Source organism: Adiantum capillus-veneris, chromosome 29, assembly GCF_014529385.1.
Source record: "Adiantum capillus-veneris isolate H3 chromosome 29, ASM1452938v2, whole genome shotgun sequence".
NCBI classification, from domain to species: Eukaryota; Viridiplantae; Streptophyta; class Polypodiopsida; order Polypodiales; family Pteridaceae; genus Adiantum; species Adiantum capillus-veneris.
In genome coordinates, this window is record NC_140959.1 from 46295361 (window position 1) to 46316572 (window position 21212).

The window sequence follows — 21212 nt, forward strand, 5'->3', positions numbered from 1 at the left end:
CATTACCTAGTCAAGCGCATATTACCACAATAGAACTTCACTTTGCAGAAGACCAAACTATGCAAAGAATCTTGAGACTTGGAATATTTTGGCCAACTATGAGGAGTGATGTTCGCTCTTTTGTAAAGGATTTTCCTCAATGTCAAAAACAAGAACCCATACTTCATGTAACATTGTTCCAAATGTCGCATGTTCTTAAGTGTAGTAACTATCTAGTTACTTACTTATCGAGCCATACATTTCCTAAGGAAATGAGTAAACGCCGTCAAAGAGCAATTGAAATTGAAGCAAGAGACTATGCTCTTATTGGAAACCAATTGTATCAGAGAGGTAAGCATCAACATTTTCATCTTTGTGCAAATGAAGATGAATATATTCCAATCATAGAACAAGCACATGTTGGATTAGCTGGAGGTCACTTTTCTAGTGAGACCACTACAAGAGCAATCTTAATGGCAGGCATATGGTGGCCAACACTTTTTGTAGATGCCAAAGAGTATGTTTGAAGATGTGATGCTTGTCAACAAGCAAAAATGCCAACACGTGTAGATAGCATTCCCTTAAGACCAATGATAGGAGCTAGAGCTTTCGCAAAATGGGGTATAGATTTTGTTGGGCCAATATAGCCACCTGCTTATAGAAGCCAAGCTCAATATAATATTGTAGCTACGGACTATTTGACCAAGTGGACCGAGGCTAAAGCAACTCAAAAGAATGATGCGAGAACCACCGCCGCATTCTTATATGAGTATGTGTTCACAAGATATGGACTGCCAATAGAAATTGTCAGTGATAGGGGAACTCATTTCCTCAATGAGGTAATCGAGTATCTGCTTAATGAATTTATGGTCATCTATAACAAATCAGCTCCCTATCACCCACAAGCAAACGGACAAGCTGAGCATACGAATAAGATTCTTAGCTCAATATTGACTAAAGTGGTTAGTTCAGGAAGGACAGAGTGAGAAATGAATCTCCATGATGCTCTATGGGTTTATCGAGTTTCATTCAAAACAGCTTTAAATGCTACACCCTTTAACCTTGTTTATGGTCTTGATGCCATACTGCCAATAGAATTTATATTGCCATTAAGGGTAGCTAAGGATCTTGAGTGGCCTGGACATGAATTGTCAGCAAGACTAGAAGATTTAGAAAGGCTAGAAGAGCAAAGGCTAACTGCTGTAGCTCACATCTATGCACAAAAGTGAAAACAAAAACAGTTTTTTGATTCCCATCTAATTACAAAAACCTTCAAAAAAGGGGACCTACTTTTAGTCTATTCCCTTAAGCAACACATTTCCAAGTTTAAGGAAAGGGAAACAGACCGCTTATCATGAAGATGTATCTCCAAGTGGAACAGTTAAGTTGTCCATGCTAGATGGTGAACCAATGGATAATTGGATTAGTGGATGTCGTTTAAAGAAGTACAATCTGCCGCTAATCAATGAATTGCTAGAAAGGATGCATGCAGCCAAGCAAAGAAGGATAAAACGACAGCAGGTTACTGATGAAGCCCAAGAGGAAGCTCGGCTTCGAGTACTTAAAAGGAAAGCTGCTCTCAAGAATCAACAAATACCGATTCCCAAAAACACTCTGGCAATAGATGACCGACAATGGGAATTGCCGAAAGATGCCGTGTCAACAGATGATGAATGGTTAATTGGAATGGACCTTAGCATCAAAGTACAGCTCAACAATCATATCACGAATGCATTGGTTGACACAGGAGCTCGAGTAAATGCAGTCATTTATTCCACGTACAAGAAAGCAATAAGTCAATCATTGACAGTAGGAATAGCGACTATCAAAGGATGCAACAAGAACCCAACACTGGCATTGGGAGTAGTCAACTTAAATGTGATAGTACATGGATGTTCATGTCCTCATCAGTTTGTATGCCTATCAGATGAACACATGAATGAGACAATGATTCTTGGAATTCCTTGGATGCAGACATACAAGGCAGTACTAGATTGGGATACGAATCAGCTCAAGCTATCACCTGAAGGCGGACAACTCATTGTTCCAATTGCACCAAGCAAGGAGGAATGGAAAGGATCTTACCAACAGAACAAACCACGAAGAAATCAATCTTCTCCATCCTCTCAATAAGTAAATGCTACAAGTAGCATGCAAGGAGTCATGCAAATTTGGGTACCAAAAGCACAGCTTAAGGACAAGTTGATTCAAATCTGGGTGTCCAAAACATCATCGAGAATACCAAAGATGGTTCCAAAGCATAAAACACAGAGATGAGCATCTCCAAGCAAGGAACCTAACATGAAATGGATTTAGAAGAAAAAGGAGCACTTATCCTCTCTACAAACCGTAAAACCAATCAAGCATTGGAGAGTTAAGTCTCAGAAGACTCAAGCACGACAGTCTGCACCAAGCAAACCGAAATATCCATGGTGGGAAAAAGCTCAACAACAACCATTGTTGATACCAACAGCTCAGGCAATCAGCGTGTTGAAGCATCCTGATGGCACAATCAAGCAGAGAGCACACAAGCTACAAGATTTGCTCTTTGCAAGATAGCACCAGAAAGCCTCGACATCAGAAACCCTTGAGTTATTTACTCAAGACCCAACTGTTGCACAACATATTGGTTTGAACTGCATTGATCTTCAAAGCATGGTAGATCCAACCAAGGCTATGCATAAGACACGATTGTTCAACCCATGCACACAGTCGTCCCGGAGTACGCCATCTAGGAGGGGTGGGAGGGCACTAAGTAATTAAGGGCAATGTTTGAAGAGGGAGAAAAAAGTTTGATGTTAACGTGTAATTTTTTGCAAAATTACCTAATAATGCCCTTATAATTCATCAACAGGGAAAAATTAACTGATAATAGCTTCCTGATGAGTGTAAATAGTGTATATACTCTCAAAAAATAGTCTTTTTTGGTTATTTTTCATCATTTTTCTTGATATTGAGACTTAAAAATGGAGAAATCCAAAAAAAAAAAAAGCTATGTTTTTCAATGGATTTTCCTAATTATTGGATTTTCACTTTGCTTTTTTAGCACATTTTGTTTTTTTTTTTTTTCAATAAACAGATCAAAAATTAATAATAAATAGCAAAGGAGCTCAGATGAAAAAAATGAAGACACAGTGGTGATCAAAAAGACAAGGCGGATAGGCACAAAAATTTCAATCAAATTGGCAGATGGAAGTGGAAGCCTAAATTAGGTGGCCAGACCTACTTTTGCAGACTTCTTGCAGAATGAGCTACAGGAATCCAATTGGGAAATTTTTTAATGTAACATAGATTTCACGGCCTAGTAGGACTAACAGGGGAATTTGGGAAAAATGGTTCGGGAAGTCCGAGTATAGATACCCAAGGTAGGCTAAAACCACCTCATTTTCACTTGTTGTCTGTGGAGAGAGAGCCTTTCGACTTCTTCACGCGCACTTTCCGAAGTCCGCAATCACCTGTTTTCAGCGCAGTCTCACACGAGACATGAGGGGTAAGTTCTATACTTATCAATGATCCATTTTGTACGGCCGGTAACTAATCTAAACCCCTGGAAAAAACCCTAGAATCCGAGCAGTGCATGAAGACCTATGACCAAAAACTGACCATAGCAGCCTGTCAGCTCAACCAATCGGATGAGATTTGTATTGTAGCATGCCCTAACATAATAGAACACGTCTATATCAGCAGTTGACCACTCGGCAAGGGTCGAGGGGATCCCAAGTAGAAAAGCTAGGTTTTTGGCTGATGCCAAAATTGCATTCTGACTCCACAGACAGCTTGCATACGAGGTTTATACACAATGTATATGATTGGTTTTATAAAATCAATCAAGCCAAGCCCTCAAAAAGCAGAAAATGGCTCAAAGGCTACAAAGCGTCAAATTCGACATACAAGGTCAAATTGACTCCAAATGGGCCAAAATTGGATGAGTTGCTTCACGACTATGTTGCGGACAAGCCCAAAGCCTTAAAAGTGATTAACCAACACTACAGGCCAAGTAGTCACAAAAATCAGTGATTTCAGAGTCGACAAAGCTCAAAGTGATGCCGGCAAGACCAAACTTTACCAAATTCAATTTAGGACTTGGTTTAGGTGTATAGAATGTGTTTAGGTCAAAATTTACAAGTTTTGCAAGAACATGATGATTGCTGTAAATAATCGTGATTATTTACTTTTGCAATATTTTGGCTTGAAAATTGTATCACCACCTCACCTATCACTTGTACACACCTATTACATGCCAAATTTCAAGTATGAGTCAAAATGATCAATTATAACTTGGAAAATTGCCAAAAAATGCAAAGAAGTCCTTACAAGCCAAATTCTGAGTTATGAGCCACATTTTTTGATCCAAATCACCTCATATCACATACACAGGGTCTATACCATGCCAAGAACCAAGTTGTGCCTAAAAATGTTCATTTTGATGAAAAAGTACATGATGTCCTAAGCCCACTAGCCAAGTTTGAACAAATTTGGAGCTCAAATTCTCAAAATTTCTTCACATTTGTTTCATAGACCTAAAGCCAAATATGGCACCATTTTCATTTTGTGCACCCAAATGAGGCCATATTTCACTCAGAGTATCTATTTGGTATATACTTCAAGCCTATGAAGCATGTTTTTATGCATCTATGCATGTTCAAAAATTGATTTGAAGCAAATTGGACTCAATTTGTCAACATTTCAGACTGAAGGACAAATCAGAGAAGAATCTATCGAATTTGCTAACTTTGACACTCTATTCACTTAACAGGAGCCATGCAAGTTGCAGAGAAGGCTAAGAAGAAGCTCTCGCAAAAGGAGAAGCCGCAAGAGCTACCACCCTACCAAATGGACCCCAATTCAGTCAAAAATGCCAAAGCAACCTACCTGTTGAAAGAGCAGCTTGAAGAGCATAACACCACAATGTTCACAGGTAGATTTCAAGAGCGAAGAAGGACATCAAGTAAATTGTAACTTCTACCAAAATAATTCTATGATGTCGCCACAAAGCCCGACACAAAAGAAGCCAATAGAAGGCTTGGGCTCCAAGAATTTTGCAACCAAGAGCCATGTGGAGTGGATTTCCAAAAACCTTATGAGATCTTGTCCACAATCAAAGAAGATGGGACAACCCAGATCTCCGACCAACAAGGAAACAAAGTTGAAGTGATCATTACAAAAGAGATAGTGGTAGATGCTCTCCAACTTGCAACAGAAGAAATGACAATGAGGGCAAGAGAAAGATGGCAGGAACCTTCACCAAGGAAACCACCGCTGCGACATTTTCCGATCTCATCCAAAAACAGGTGGAAGAGCCTACAAGATTGCATCATCGGCACTTTCACTTCCTCGCCAAGAGACCGCCAAGGTATACGACACCCAATCATGTGGTTGCCACAACCTTTACACAAGTTCTCAAATCAACAACCAGGCAACCAATTGACCATGCACAGTACGTGTTGTCCACATTGAAGGGGACAAAGAAAGAGAGTAAAATGACATATCTGGGAGCACCAGAGGTTCTGACCAGAATTGCCTACCATGCTATCAGCATGGCTGACAACTTGCCGCCTGTCCCAGATCAGAACACTTGGATCATGTTAGCACACCCTTCCCCTAGGTCCACAAGATCTACCAAGAGAACATACAAGTCTGATGAAGAGTCTACTGAGAGCTTGCCAGAACAGCATAGTAGTGAAAGCTCCGGTAATGAAGAAAGAAGAGCACGAATCAAGGAAATAAAAATAAAATCCGTGGCATCACATCAGGAGGAGCCGCAACAGAAGCAAGCCAGGTTTGAAAGAGAAAAGCACTCCTACGAATGTAGTCACCAAGCACAAGGCAAGGACCCTGCAAAGTGGGTACCAATTGAATAAAAGGACCAAGAACAAAGCACCATGCCAGGAAACAAGTAGAAGATCCCACTGACTTACTGGAAAAACTGTATCAAGAAGCAGAAGCTTTGAAGCTGAAAGAAGCCCAAGAAGCGGAATGGAAAGCTAAAGAGGCGGCGGAGCAGCAAAAGCAAGCATAGGAAGCAACTACACAAGGAGAAGCACGACATGAATGAGGTGATATGTCTCTCCGACCTTATTCACCTGCTTTAGAATAGCATGATCACCCCATGCCAAGCCCACCACCATCACAGCAGATAAAACCACAGAAACTGAGCCCATCAAGGAGACGGAGCCTGAACAAAGTGAAGCATATGAATCTGCACAACAGGTAGCTACTACACAAGAGAAACACAAAGAGCAAGAGCCAGATCCGGAAGGGGCAGCAAGTCCTGCATCAAAGGACACCACAAAGTTTGAACAAACAAGAGAACAGAATTTTGAGGAGACACCTTCTACCTCTACACAGCAAGAAAAGGCCGAGGCATCCACGAAACCTCAAGATGACAAAGCAAAAGAGGCCCAAGCACAGCCTCAAGGACAAGAGCAACCAGCTACCACAACCACACCACAAGAGACACAAGAGACTGTCAAGACATCTAGGCAGCTAGCAAGAAATGAAGATTGGCAATCAAACAATGAGCTAATTATGCAAGTCAATAAATATGCAAAGCAAATGCAGGACATGACGGAAAGACTTCGAACAACAGCACTTAGTTGCAACACAAAGGCTAAAGAACTAGAGATGGTGATTCATGCTCTTTGAGGAGAGTTAGAAGACAGATTAAACGTCATCACCGATCTAAAAAGCAAGTGTAGGAATTGAAATTTGAAGTTGAACAACATCAACTAGCAAGGGATAAACAACAAAAGGAGATGGAGGAGCTCGGTGACCTACTTGCGAAGTTGTCAGATGCTTGCAAAGCCAAAGATGACCAGTTGATAGAGGTTACCAACAAACTTCTAACTACAACTCTGTCAGCTCAGAAGATTCAAGTACATCTAGATGTAGCGAACACTTCCCTACAATATTTAGAGCAGAGAATAAATGACCATGCAACTTTCTTGCAGAAAATACGAGAAAATCCCGCAGTATCCTCGATCAAAGGAATAGACGAGGTCTACAAAGCATTAGAGAAAAAGAACAAGGACCTCAAGATAAAGCTTAAACTAGAGTAGTCTCAGCGCAAAGACCTAGCCTTAATGCAGATGCAAAGAGAGGAGAAGCTGCAAAAAGAAATAGTCAAGCTTAAAAGAGTTAACCAGCTATTAAGAGATGGACAGCCAGAAACTCAAGAAGAGGCGGGAACTTCAGAACAGCTACAGATAGATATTCCCTCAGTTTCTTTTGCTGAGATGGAGACACATCCAGTAGAAGGGCTAGGTGGCGAGGATGAATTCCAGGTACAAATGACAAAAACTGATACAGTGTCAATGGTCCAACTGTCAAAAGCTGAGGAAGATGCACTGAAAGAAAAGATTACACAAGAGGTGGATGAGAAGTGGAAAGTAGCGATGAATTGGGAGTTGAGAGTTCTTCACTCTGTCAATGTTACACAACACACTTCCAATCAAATCAATGCACAATGGCATCAGCAAACCCTGCCATATCCTTTGATAAAGGTGGAGTTACTCCAAGTCAAAGAGAGGCTTTACAAAGACATGCAAGTAGAAGGCGCAGATCAAGACCACCCCAAGTGGAGGCTGAGTTGGTTGAACAAGAATCCAAGGTATTTGATTATGTTCACAAAATCACCTACGGTGCTACAAAAAGATCCCACTTTCTATCTTGTACCAAGAGTAAGGACTTAGCAAGCACATGAGGCCCTAACAAAGAAGCGACCAACCTAGCTGAACTACCCGAGATTGCCAGCTCCAGAAAAGGGACCACCACAGAGAAATACATGGTGAAAACCCTAATGGGTGCCATGTCATTCTTCAAAAGTCTACAGGATCTGTCATGTGCGATGCTTTATAAAATCTGCGGAATGCTGCTCACTTGCATCGAAGTGTTTCATGAGCCAGAGCAAACAGGCGCACCGTGGATGTCATTCCTCGAGGGCAATGAAGGTTTATGCTATGATCTCAGTGGTCAACCTTCCAAAGAAGTCCTCTATGGCTTCTACGACCGGTGCATGCTCTTACCATCGCATAATATGTTGGCGTTTGAGGAAGCGTTCTACAGAGGGTTCTTCACTTGGTAAACGAAGATATATGGGCCAGTTATCAGCAACCTGACTTTGAGATTCATCGGCTACTCAACAGTGGAGCTTAAAAACAGAGTTACTATGCAGTTTTTGCAGCTGCCAGATAAAGAAAGAAAGATTAGATATGAAAAGGCTCTGCATGCACTTAACACTAGTTCTGTAATCGGACACTCAAATGTCTTGAGACACCAAAGTGTTCTGTTTTTCTAGCAACTTGTCATAATTATTTTGTGAATCTATAAAAAAGATTCATAGGTCACATTCGTATCTTAGGTCAACTATGAGGTGAAGAACATAGACAAATTTTACTTTTACCAAAATTAATACCAAATTAAGATTATAATGATAAGTTTTAACACTAGAATGGTAACAGGACACTTTTATGTCCTTGGACACTTTTGTGTCCTGTTAAGTGACCATTTTTCTTGAATTATTTGAAGAGTATGAAAATGAATTTCTAGGTGCTATATATCCACAAATTTGCCTTATGAGCTGAAAAAAACTTAGCTTTTTTTTTTTGAGTATCGATCTCACCATTAACCTTACTCTTGCACAACATTTTTGAACCTAAACTATGTGAAAAAACGGGTCCTGTTTTTTTTTTTTTGGCAACTATACCACTCTAAACTTCATGTTTGTGAGGTTTAGATGGCTAGAGGTTAGGCCTTCATAGTTCTCAACATGTTTTGATGCTTGTAGGGAGAGCTAAGTGTTAAAATTGAAAGTTATGACCAATTTACAAGAATTGCATAATCCTGTTTTTTGGCCAAAATTAGCACTTTTATGATTTTTTTGGTGGCTTTCTTGATATCCAAAATCAATTTTGATTGTGTAAGTGTAATGTATAACATAAAGCTAATCTTCCTTGAGTTTTGGGGGACCTAATATGCTATATAGCATAGTATATGATGATGGTTGAGTTTTTCGATTGCTGAAGAATACGATACATTTTAGAGTAGCAAGTATAACTTTCTCAATATTGCTAGTTTCTTAGGCAAATTATGTGTATTTTGTAGGTAGTGACCATATCTAATCATAGACTACAAACTTGGCTAGATATTGAGTAGTTTCTATGGGTTTCTAGAGGTCATAATGCTAAACCCAGTTTTTTCATGTTTGCTGTATTTAGCACTTTATCATTGCCCCCAAGGTTCCAATTGTAAGAGATCCATTATCCTTTTGACATGCTCCATGGCTCCTTTTGAATCCAGAGGCCCAAAGGGAACTAAGAAAACATGTATATAGTATCTGTATTGAGCATGACTATAGAAACTTTGATGATAGGTCCGCAGAATGGCAAAAATGCAACTTTTTTGTACCTATTTTTTTGCCCAAAAAAAAATTAGTGAGGTAAAAGCAACCATATGTTTTGGTCACCAACCCATTGAAGTTAACGGGGCATTTTATCTCATGTCCTACAAAAATCTCCACTCTTATTTATATGCAATCAATAGTAAGAAATTATTGTTTTGGGCAAAATGCACTGGTCCATCAACTTTGGAGGCTTGTAGTGACCAAGGGATGAGAAAAATTACAAGTTTCTCATTTTTTCCATATGTAGTAGTTATTGAACTATAAGCTCATGAAAGGATTTTTCGAAATGAGTGGATCTACTATGGTTTGGAATTTTTTCCAAAACCCTGAAAGGACACTTTTATGTCCTGTTAGGTTACCATTCTAGTGTTAAGATGAAAAATCATAGAAATTTAGTGCAATTTTAACAAAATTTTCATAAATTGGATATAACTTCTCATCAAAATAAGATTTTGCATAGATTTCAAGGTGTATGGATAGTAAAAGGCTTAATATAGCAAGAATTTGAGCTTCATAACCTAGTTATCGGACTAGATTTTTGTTATAATCAAAAGACCAAAATCTTGAAAATGCTGACAAAGAGGAAAATTTTGGTCTTTCAAGGCCTCTTTCATTAACATGATGAGGTTATGGGACAAAACCTAAGGTGTATAATTTATCTATAGGTCAATACCCATCAACTAAGCATTTTTCAAGGGTTCGAACTCATGGGCATCCTCTAATTTAACCTCATTTAAAAACATTGCTATGAAAAACTAATGAAAGTGTGTATGTAAATCTCCCAATTGTGTCCATATGAGGCATTTTTATACAAATAAGTGAGATGAACGAAAAAAATAAAAAGTGGACTTTATTTTAAGGCTTATCTTTGATTTAAAAGTGTTCATAATTACAACATGCGCAGTTTTTTGGATATGCCATAAATCACCAAATGTGGCTTGCATAACCATTAAAAATTATCACCTTATGTGATGGAGTCATAGATCTAGTATATATGCATCATAAGGAATTGTAAATTTAGATGAATTAAATGTTTTTTGTGATCGTTAATTGAATTTGTGAATGTTGGATATTTGACCCAAGTACTTTCTTTATTTAATTCTAGTCACAAAGGATTTTTTTCTGACATGTCAATTGCAAAAATATCAAACGCATATATAAATAGTTACCATGGATTATTGCATGCACCCTGCTCATTTTTGTCTTAGGCTAGCGTACGAGTTTTAATGGAACATTGAATGTTGTTTTGCATAGGTTCTTTTCATGAGTGTAGTTACTATTGAGGTTATGATCAAAAGTGAGGAATTATAATTTCTATGAGTACTTTGAATAACATTTTATAAGTTTACACAATCATTTCTTGAGATGTGCTCTAGATTTCATGTACCATTTTATTTAAATTCACAAAAAAAGGACACTAAAGTGTCCTTTTTGGTACTCGCCATAAAGCTGTGTCAAGGGACGACACAGGCGAGGGGGGGGGGGGCATGTTAGCAACAAGCTAACTTGGATACCATTTTTCGGAGATCTCATTATAAAAACACTTAATATTTTGAAAAATTGGGAATATTGTAACTCCTATTTTTTGGATAAACCTTGTAATGATAAGCCGCGGCTACAAGCTTCCAGATTGTATCAACCTGTCATTATCCATCTTTAGTTAGAGCTCCCAAATTATTATTTTTGACCACCAAAAACCTTGGCTAAGGTATAAAAGCCAACTTTTGTAATTTATTTGTAAGTTTTGGATAATGAATACACAACGTGAGCTAACAACACTCACTTCTCTCCTTCTCGCGCTTCCTACTTCCTCCCCGGTTGTCACATTCCAGTCGTGTTTGTTGCATTGCAACCGTAGGTAAGAGCTCTACGCATTGACATAAGTACTTCACAGTATTTTGAAGCTTTTTCCATTGTCGACCCACGGCCTAATTTCATCATAAGTAGGAATTCAAGCTTCTAAATCAAAAACTAAGTATAGGTGGGGTATTGGGGCATCATTGCTAAGCATTTAGATGCATTCTGGGTCGAAAATGACTAGGTCAAAAATCCACTGCTGTTAATAGTCTCAATTTTGGCACTTGACCTAAAGTGGATTTGAGACCATAAGCATGTGTTCTTAGGTCTTATAAACATGTCCTAGAAGTTTCGTTACGTTTGGATGTCATTTGATGCTGTAAAGGATGTGATTTGTTTGCCAATGAGCGATTGGCTTTTGGTGATTTCAGTCACTTGACTGTAGCTTGAGCTTTTGTTGTTTTCCAAGAGATTGACAACATATGTAGCCTCTATGCACTAGTCGAGTCAGCTTCGTCCCATGGATTGACAATTTAATCATGTGCAATAAGATAGGAGTGAGGTTAGACACCCGTCTCACATATGATATAATCATCTATTGTAATTCATTAGACGAACACAAGCAACACCTCCAGGTAATATTTCAAGTTTTACGAGAGAATAAACTTTATATTAATCAAAAGAAAAGTGAATTTTTCTTACAAGAGATTCAGTATTTAGGTCACATTATCTCTCAAGATGGCATCCAAATGGATCCATCAAAGTTAGAGGTAATAAAAGGATGGCCTAATCCAAGGAATCTACATGAACTACGAAGCTTTATAGGTATGTGTGCATACTATAGATGCTACATAGAAAAGTCCTCACAAATCACTGGACCATTACATGACCTAATGAAGAAAAATGTTAGGTATATATGGTCCACCAAGGAGAACAATGCTTTCAAAAATCTTGAAAAGTTTATCTCTCAACCTGTTCTTACACTGCCAGATCTCTAAAGGCCATTTGAGGTCCAATGCGAAGTTTGTGGTGATTGTCTTGGAGCTATTTTGCTTCAAGAAGGGCACGCCATAGCCTAATAAAGTCGAAGGCTCGACCTTGTTGAGAAAGCTCTAGGGATATAAGAGAAGGAACTCTTAGCAATTCTAGATGCTCTAGACTCGTGGAAGCACTATTTATTGGGGACTCCTTTCATTCTGCAATGGATCACCAAAGCCTTAAGTACTTCATGAAACAGACCAATCTCTCCGACAAACAAATGAGGTGGGAAAATTTACTTTTGCAATTTCATTTTCATATTGCTCACATTGCTGGCAAGCATAATCAAGTGGCCGATGCACTCTCAAGACGACCGAGAGTGAATGCGGTATACATAGCAACTCACAATGATCTATCTTCTATGATAGATGAGTACGCTATTGATCCCAATTTTAGAGATGTGATTTCAGCCCTTGCACTAGGAAATAAGGAAGAACCATTTACCCTACAATATGGTTATCTTCTCTATGGCAACAGACTGTGTGTTACTAACTCACTATGTGAGAAAGTAATGTATGAATATCATGCTCCTCCTTATGCGGGGCATAGAGGGATTCAGTCTACCCTAAAACGGATAGAAACCTACTTCTATTGGCCGGCCATGAAAGCAAACATACAAGAGTATGTTTCAAAATATGTGGTATGCCAAAAGACGAAGTATGATAGAGGAAGCAACCTGGATTGCTTCAAACTTTGCCAATTCCTAATTCACCATGGGAGAGCATATCCATGGATTTTATCTTTGGATTGCCCAATTCTATCCATGGGAATAGAGGAATATGGACGATAGTAGATAGGACTAGCAAACGAGCACATTTCATACCTATCAAAACACTATTTAGGCCCATCAAATGGCAACCCTCTTTACATCACAAATCTTCAAGTACCATGGCTTTCCAATGTCCATAGTGTCGGATAGAGATCCTAGAATGACCAGTAATTTTTGAAAGGGTCTCTTTGAGAATTTAGGTACAAGGCTAAACTTCTCTTTGGCCTATCACCTGCAAACGGATGGCCAAAGTGAAACATCTAACCTAGCAATTCTTGATCTACTAAAAGCTTATGTCACAGAAGTAGATCAAAAGTCCCAATGCGAGAAGTACTTAACTTTAGGTGGAGTATGCTTGCAATAACACTGTACATACTTCCACGGGAAAAGCACCTTTTGAGGTGATAGAGGGAAGATCAAAAAGTCCCCTCGTACTCAAGGTACATGGCAAGATCTTTGTTGCTACAGATGAATATAGCCGAGACTTGCAAGAATCTTTCCAAAAGATTAAGGATTCTATATTCATCTCTCAGCAAAGGCAAAAGGCTGCTGCTGATAAGCACAGAAGAGCTCTAGCCTTTAAACAAAATGATTGGGTCTTCCCAAGGCTCAATTAAGGCACACAACGAGCAAGCATCATATAGGACACCAAAAGTACTATGCTAAGTTAGCAAAAAGGTACTATGGTCCCTTTTAGATTCTTAATCCAATCAATGATATGACCTATCAACTCAAGTTGCCTAACCATTGGCTCATACACAACGCTTTACATGTGAGCCTACTAAAGCCTTACAAAGGAGAGCCACCTCAAGAAGCAACCATTGAAGATCCACCAAAGATCGAGGACCAAGAAGAGGTGTTGCAGCCAGAGTCCATTCTCTGACATGAAGACAAGGTATTGAGAGGCGGTAAGACTATCTGATGATATCTTATCAAGTTTAAAAATTAGCCTTTTGAAGATGCTAGATGGATACAAGGAATATAAAAAAAGGATAACCTAAACCTTGTCAATGCTTACAATGATTCCCTAGAGTAAGCGAATGTAAACACGTATAAATGAACAAAGTTTCTCTCTTATAAGACTCTGTTTTCTTTATTGTGCACAAATGTTAATAAGCATGCATGCTTAGGATCATGTTTGTGGAGACAAAATCTCTCCAACACCAAGTAGAGTTTGTCACTCTACTATGGAAGATTGATACAGGCTAATTTGTAGACATGCTTGTGGAAGCTAAGGATCTCAAGCACCAAATGGACTAGTCATTCATTCTAGAACAGTGTTGTAGGTTAAAATAGGGATCCTCTACCCGCTAGCAAACAGATTAATGACTAGGATTTATCTTCTCTACCTCATAGTCGAGGACGACTATGATTTCAAGAGAGACGTGATGTCATAAAAACTAATATCTAATTCTCCCAAATGATTTTCTCATGTTAAACTGATCATTTAATATTGAGAAGTACGAGGGGAGTAAAAGCTAGAATAATGGTAAGCTACCGACTGGTCTCAGCAGGTATCCAAAGGAGGGAAAATAGGGATCCAAAGGGGGACAATCTACAAAAGAACAATGTGCACCAATGGAGCTTAAAAGGACCTAAGGTTCAACTCCATTAAGACTTCCATAGGCTAAGGTTCCTAAATTTAATTCAATTGTCCAATGGCCAGTGGGGGAGAATAGGATGGTTATGGGAAGACTAAAAAGCCTTCCCACATTGTAGGAATGAGGGGGCAAGCCCTAATGATAGGGGATGAGAGAGAAACACACATACACTCCCAAGATCTCCCCAAAGGGAAGAATGGACACATGGTAGGCTCCTAGGCCAAGTGCCCCCAATTTCCCCTCAAATCCTTGGATAGCCATAGAGGTGGACCAATGAGAATAAGGCTAGAATAAAATTAGTCTAATTAGTTTAAAAATTCTTGATAAAAGAATCAATAAAAATTAAGCTCTCTAGACAGACTACCAAGGGGTCTAATGAACATCCAGCATCCTAATGGCTTGCTTGATTCCTATTGGTCAGAAGACTAAACAATCCAATGAGAGTTTAAATAAATCATTTATTTACCTAAAGCTCTCACAAAAGGGGAAAGGGAGACATATGTCACAAGGCTATCAATTATGCTTCTAATTTGTGACTAGCTAAGCTTTGCAGGAGCCTATGGGAAGCTAGCAAGAGCAAAAAGCAATTGGGTTCGACCAAGTAGAGAGAGAGTTGGCATTTTTAGTCTCACTACAGAAGATCACCCTTTTCAATTCCCTTATACTTCACACATTCATTAGCCTTTATCTGAGATTTTGTAGATACTTCCTCATAGTATCTTATCCAATAACCTTTTCTTCCAAGTATCTTTTTCCTCTTCATCTCCCAATGGCAACAATTTGAGTGCGGGAATTTCCACTTCAATTGGCAATAACACTTCTTTGCCATAGACCAAGTGGTAAGGAGAAAACCATGTGCTTATTTTGATAGTAGTTCTGTAGGCCCATAATGCACAAGGCAACTTTGAATCCCAAGTTTTCCCGTGTGACTAAGTCATTTTTGTCAAGATTTTCACCAACTCTATATTGAAACTCTCATTGAGACCATTGCATTGTGGATAATAAGGAGAATTGTACATGTGCTGTATATTGAGCTTTTTGTATAGGAAATCAAACAGCTTTCCTCTAAATCCTGGTCCTCTATCAGAAAGTAGTTCTATTGTCACACAAATTTGCAACATATATGCTCATATACAAACTTTTCCATTTCTTTACTAGTAATCTGTTTGACAATTTTGGCTTTTGCCCAACGTGACAAATAATCTACTATTGTCAAGATGTAAGCATTCCTTTTACTAGTCATGGATAAGGGTCCAATAGCATCAAGACCCCATTTTTCAAACACCCTTAATGGCACCCCATCCTCTCCTTATACCCCCCACTTTCTCTTTCCCTCTTCTCATGTGGGATATCCCACTGCCACATGGCACATTCCTCCCACTCTTCCCCAAGTCCCTTCTCTGCCACAGAAAATTTCCACCTGACCCCTTCTCAGGACCAACTCCCCGGGAGCATAGTGCACTGCTCCGGCCACCAAATCCGACATCGTAAAGCACGGCTCAAAGCCCATTACCTCGGCTATCTCTAGAAAGTTAAAATCTCATCATTTATAATTTTAGATCATCAAGTTGTCCTAGTTTCCTTCGTCATGTGCATCCGCAACCATTTTCTAAGTCGAGACCACCCACTTCGGACGCACATAGCTCATGATGTACAAGTCTGATTCACAAGCTATAAACCATGACTCAAAATACTTCTTGAAAACCATGTTTTGGGAACTCAAACAAACCAAAACACTAGTACCCAAGCTCGGAAAAACCAAACCTTTGCACATGAATTTTTACATGGTCACTCCGTAGACTCGAAGCACTATGTACACATATATACATGAGGCTAATTAGCAAGATTTTTGGCATGACCAAATGACTTTGTGCTCATCTAAAAAATTCTTGACATAGATTGCCAACCCCCCTACCCTGCTTGATCATTCATGACAAGCAGAGGTTTCTAGGGTGAACAACTGATGTAGCTCATTCCCATGAACCTCATTCACATTCTCAAATGTGTTGACACTATCTTCCTCCATTGATAGCATCTCCTCTGTCACAATTGTTATCAAACATGCCATATATTTCCTCAATCTATAACCATTAACATAGTACTTATGTTGTGCACCATCTAAATTTTCCAACTGATATGTGCCATTGTCAAACTTGTTCACAACAGTAAAATGACCTTCCCATTTGATTTGAAACATTTTCTGGAAAGTAATGTCCAAATTACTATTGTTTTGCAACACAAGATCACCCTTTCAATTCCCTTATCCTTCACACATTCATTAGCCTTTATCTGAGATTTCTTAGATACTTCCTCATAGTAGCTTAAAGCCAAAACTCTGTCCAATTGCAAACATTGTAAAGCCAATAATCTTTTCTGCCAAGTATAAAGGGACATTTTCCTTCAACACAAACACACAAGTGATCATTTCTTGGGCAGCATCATGAGCTTCTTCATTTTGAGACCTTTCAATATGATGCAAACTCCATGCTTAAAACTTTTTGAGTAACGGTTTCACCTTGAAGCATAAATTTTTCAGTTTAGGATTCTTATGCTTCCATACTCCCAATACTTGCTTCACAACCAGCAAGGCATCTCTTTTGATCTATAGGCGTCTAATTCCCAACTGTAAATAGATGTGCAAGCCACCTTCAAGAGCCATATACTCTACTTCATTGCTACTTTTTGTATCAAGTTTTAACCCTTGTTTCCTTACAAGTTTTCCTTATGCATCATAAATGACAATTCCTCCTGAAGCAGCATCATGACTTCTTCGATAGGAGCCATTAGAATATAAGAGTGAGGCATTAGATATGGCAAGAGTCTTGAATTCCTTCTTGATAGGTGGGCTGGCTATGGCGGGTGCCAATGAAGTGCCATGACAATATGCAGGGCGTAGAGAGAAACGAGAGAGAGAGAGAGAGAGAGAGAGAGAGAGAGAGAGAGAGAGAGAGAGAGAGAGAGAGAGAGAGTTTGACATAGCAGAATGAAAATAATACGTTATTGATTACTTATGTGAAGCTCTACATATATAGGAGGCACACTTGCCATGCAAAACTTACCTTAATTGAGTCTTTACCTGCATGCCTGTAAGAGGTGTTTCCCACGGGTACCAAAAAAGGGCTTGAACTCAACAATCCCCCCTCAAGCTCGAACTAGACATACCCTCTCATGATACCTCGAGTTTTTGGTGTACTCGCCAACTATGAGTTTTAGGTTCTCTCACATCCAAGGATTTTTGGTGTATCCATAACCTGGTGTTATGATAGTAGAACCCCCCCTTGACCAGATAGTGTGTAGGCCAAATATTTAGCTACCAAAAAATGGAGTTTTTGGTTCACTGCCAAACCTTGGATTTAAGGTGTACCCACTAACCTCATGAAAGTGCAACAAAAATGGGATGAGAACAAATATGTTTGGGAGGTCTTACCACTTGATTGTCGTGGCAGTGTCTATAACTCGTACAATTGTTGGCATGACAATAGTTGACAATTTATAGGCTAAAATAAGGCTTTGACTGAAAAAGATAATTTTGTGGACAAAAGACAAAGCATAAGTTTATAACACTTAACAAGAAAAACAATTTTTCATTTTGTATATGGTGTATCAAGTGCTCTGAGAAAATCGTTGAATGAGCTGTCATGGCATTGATGCTATCTTTCATGCAATTGGATGCTCGCCTTATACAAGGATGATCTCTTGTGTCGATAGTACTTTGAATGAGAGTGTCGGCTTCGACAAGTGTCCTTGAAATTAGGATAGGTTCCATTCTCAAGATATCAAATTGAGAATTCTTTTAAGCTCCAGAAATCTCTTACCAATGATCACACAGCTTTTGAGATGCTTGAAGATCTTGTGAAGCACCAACTTTGGGTACTAGAGAAAACTGCCCACAATTGCAGCGTTTTGAAAGAGCTATCCAAAATTGTGCCGTCTTCACCACCTTGGCCAATTTGCACTGCATAGCTAGTAGTGTTTTGAAAGGCTTGCTAACAAGCAAAATCGCCTAGCACGTAGGAAACGCCAACTCAAGTTACACGCTTTGTGTGCATTTTGAAAGGCCAGCAAAAAACATGCACCACTTGTAGCCAAAACCACCCGCCTAGAAGGTAACCACACCTTGCCAAACACTAGCTCCTCCACAGCATTTTGAGAGGTTGTATCTACAGTGTTGCCTATATCCTCACCCTGTGTTGAGCTGCAACGCCAAACTGACACCACTGCCTAGGCTTGCTGCTTCGTTTTGAGACGTTGTGACTGTGTAGTGGGTTGTGACTACATACCAAACCGGTAGCATCTTGAGATGCCTGCAGGTGCATGCTTGTCACTGCCGATTCCCTGTGTCTGCAAACCTCCTTGCGACTGCATTTGGATATGCAACTAGTGGCTGCAGAGGCACTTCCTGGCCTTGCCTTGCCTTGCCAGTGCCAAGAGCACAAAGCTCTTATACCTGTTGATAGGTGGGTTGGCTATGGCGGGTGCCAACGAAGTGCCATGACAAGGTGCAGGGCATGCAGAGAAACGAGAGCGAGAGAGGAGAGAGAGAGAGAGTTCGACACAGCAGAATGAAAATAATAAGTTATTGATTACTTATGTGAAGCTTTACATATATAGGAGGCAGACTTGCCATGCAAAACTTACCTTAACTGAGTCTTTACCTGCATGCCTGTAAGAGGCGTTTCCCACGGGTACTGAAAAAGGGCTTGAACCCAACACTTCTTTCGCACCACCTCTTCCTTAACCAAAATAGGAGTTTCTTTATAAGTGAGTAAATGTGCCAGGGTAGCATGAGTACTCTCTTCTACCAAAAAGGTGAACTGAAACTCTTGAATTTCAATAACCCATTTCATCATTGTTTTTTATCTATTTGAATTTTTAAACATCTGAGAAAGAATTGAATAACTTGTGAGAAAGGTGAACAACGTTTGCAACAAGTAGTGTCCGAATTGTTTGCAAGCATAAACCATACTAGTCATTACCAATTCAATTTCTAGGTAATCTCTTTCATGAGGAGTCTTCACTCTGCTAGCATAATAAACACGTTTCATATACCGAAATTCCTCCCCCCTTTGCTTCATCTTCTACTAATGGGTTAACTAAAATTCCTTTTCCTAGCCAAGAGCTTGCATAATAGGTAGTGTACTCAAAACTTCCTTGACTCTGTCAAAAAAAACTTCACAATCATGTGTCCACTCCAATGGATCATTCTTAACTGCTTGTTGCAACTTGCAATGGATACAATAACTGTAATGTTGAAGATATGAATTGAGACAGATATTTAACCTTCTGTATGAAAGTGACCAACTATCTTGTATCGTTTGGAGATGACAGCAATAACAAGGTTTCTACTTTCTCTGGATCTGCTTCAATCCTATTTTTTGAAATCACATGCCCAAGAAGCTTCAACCTTGGCTGTTCCAAATGACACTTCTTAGGGTTCAATTGACCTCTGCATTCATCATACCTTGCAAAAGGCATTTCAAGCTTATGAACATGCTCTTTCCTTGAGCTGTATACACAAAAAACATCTATGAATCCTTTGACAAACTTCCCAAGAAACGGGGTGAGGACCCAATCTACTTTTCTTTCAAAATCTCCATGCCCATTTGTTAACTCAAAAGGAAGGCAACAAAAGCAGAAACAACCCCATGGAGTGATAAAAGTAGTCTTTTTTCAGTCTTTAGAAGCAAGATAAGCTGAAAATATCCTGAATAACCATCACAGACACTGTATCTTTCAAAGCCATCCATTGCATCTAAGAGTTGATCAATGAAAAGTAAAGGATAAGGATCTTTCTTAGTCACTGCATTTAATGGCTTATAATCAACGCAAACTCTCCAACACCCATCTTTCTTTTGAGTGACCGTTGCAGGGTTCACCCATTCAGCATTATCAAGTGGCACAATAAACCCTACATCCAAAAATTTATCCACTTCTTCCTTTAAATCATTCATTTGCTCCTTACCCATCCTTCTTAATTTTTCTCTTATTGGCTTTGTCCCTTCAACTAGTTCGATCTTCACAGGATCTCCAACAAAACCCCTTATTTTTTGATATGAAGTGATGAAAAGATTTGGAAACCTGTTCAGCATTGTTAAGTATTCCCTTCTTTCTCCTTGTGTTGAATCAGTACTAAGCATATTTTGAATCAACTCCTTCTTACCTAGTAATTCTTGTTTAGGCTGCATCAACTCCTCAAGTTGCTCTAAATGGCTTGAAGAATTTATATTCCCTGACATGCACTACTTCACCAATTTCTCTCTTCTCCTCGTCCAACAACAATAATGACACTTCACCCTCATCACTAGAACTGGAAGCAGTGCTACTTTTTGAATCTTCAGAATTGTCTTCACTGGTAACTTTAGATTCATCATTTTCACTCACATCTTCTAGCGCCAAAGGTTGCTTGGTAGTCATATCAAACACCCTCGTTTCACCCTCCTTGCCATACACACAGATTGTGCCCTTCTCCCAATCTTTCACAACAGCAACAAATCTCAATCAAGGTTGTCCCAAAATGAGAGGAAAGGCTCCAAAGCGAGATAGCATAAAATGAAAGTTTACTATAACTTCCACATTAAAGACTTCAACTTCCAAATTCTTAATCAACCCCAAACACTTCACTTTGGCA